Source organism: Apaloderma vittatum, unplaced genomic scaffold, assembly GCF_000703405.1.
Source record: "Apaloderma vittatum isolate BGI_N311 unplaced genomic scaffold, ASM70340v1 scaffold21195, whole genome shotgun sequence".
In the NCBI taxonomy this organism is placed as follows: Eukaryota; Metazoa; Chordata; class Aves; order Trogoniformes; family Trogonidae; genus Apaloderma; species Apaloderma vittatum.
Window position 1 is genome coordinate 1 of NW_009717903.1, and position 1,772 is coordinate 1,772.

Below are 1,772 nucleotides of genomic sequence, written 5' to 3' on the forward strand. Positions count from 1 at the left end.
TGGGGGTACTGGGAATCCGCCCTCGCCTGCCAGGGGGGTCCCCCCGGGTGAAGCTGCTCACGGGGACGGGACCACCGGGGGGTTTATGGGGGGGGAGGGACACCCCCCCCAACCCCCAAATTCGTGGGGACGTGACGTCGGAGTCTGGGCCCTGCCCAGTCACGCCTGGTCCTGCTGGGACTGGGACCGGGACCAGGACCAGGACCAGAACCAGGAGCAGGACCAGAACTGGGACCAGATCCAATGCTGAGACCAAGATCTGATTCAGGACCAGAACCAGAACCAGGACCAGGACCAGGTCCAGAATCAGATCCAGGACCAGGTCCAGAAGCAGATCCAGGTCCAGAACCAGAACCAGGACCAGGACCAGAACCAGGATCAGGAGCAGGAGCAGGAGCAGAAACAGGACCAGGACTAGGAACAGAACTGGGACAAGATCCAACACCGAGACCAAGATCTGATCCAGGACCAGAATCAGGACGAGGACCAAGACCAGAACCAGGACCAGATTCAGGTCCAGAACCAGATCCAGGTCCAGAACCAGAACCGGGAGCAGGACCAGGACCAGATCCAGGACCAGATCCAGGACCAGAACTGGAACAAGATCCAACACTGAGACCAAGACCAGATTCAGGACCAGAACCAGAACCAGGACCAGGACCAGAACCAGGAGCAGGACCAGGAGCAGAACTAGGAGCAGAACTGGGACCAGATCCAACAGTGAGACCAAGATCTGATCCAGGACCAGAACCAGAACCAGGACGAGGACCACGACCAGAACCAGGACCAGATCCAGGTCCAGAACCAGAACCGGGAGCAGGACCAGGACCAGATCCAGGACCAGGACCAGAACTAGGACAAGATCCAACGCTGGGACCAAGACCAGATCCAGGACCAGAACCAGATCCAGGACCAGAACCAGATCCAGAACCAGGAGCAGAACCAGGACCAGGACTAGGAACAGAACCAGGACAAGATCCAACACCGAGACCAAGATCTGATCCAAGACCAGAACCAGGACCAGATCCAGAACTAGAACTAGAACCGGGAGCAGGACCAGGACCAGATCCAGGACCAGAACTGGAACAAGATCCAATGCTGAGACCAAGACCAGATCCAGGACCAGAATCAGAACCAAGACCAGATCCAGGACCGGAACCAGATCCAGGACCAGAACCAGGACCAGGACCAGGAGCAGGACTAGGACCAGAACTGGGACAAGATCCATGACTGAGACCAAGAGCAGATCCAGGCCCAGGACCTGATCCAGGTCCTGCACAAGAACCAGGATGAGGACCAGAACCAGGAGCAGGTTGGAGACCAGGATCAGATCCAGGACCAAGCCTGGGACCAGAATCAGGACAAGAGCCAAAACAGAGACCAAGACTGAGACCAGATCCAGGACGAGGACCTGATCCAGGACCAAGCCTTGCACAAGAACCAGGACCAGAACCAAGACCTGATCCAAGACCAGGGAAAGAACTAAGAGCAAGACCCAAACCAGGACCAGGACAAAACCCAAGACTGAAACCTGATTCAGGACCAGAATCAGAACCAGGATGTGGTCCAGGACCAGCACAGGAACCAGGACCAGGACCAGATCCAGGACCAGAAGTGAGACCAGATCCAGATCTAGGACCAGAACCAGGACCAGGACCAGATCTACACCCAGGACCAGAACCAGGAACAGAAATGGGACCAGAACCAGGAGCAGGAGCAGAACCAGGACCAGAACTAGGAGCAGAACTGGGACCAGATCCAACACTGAGACC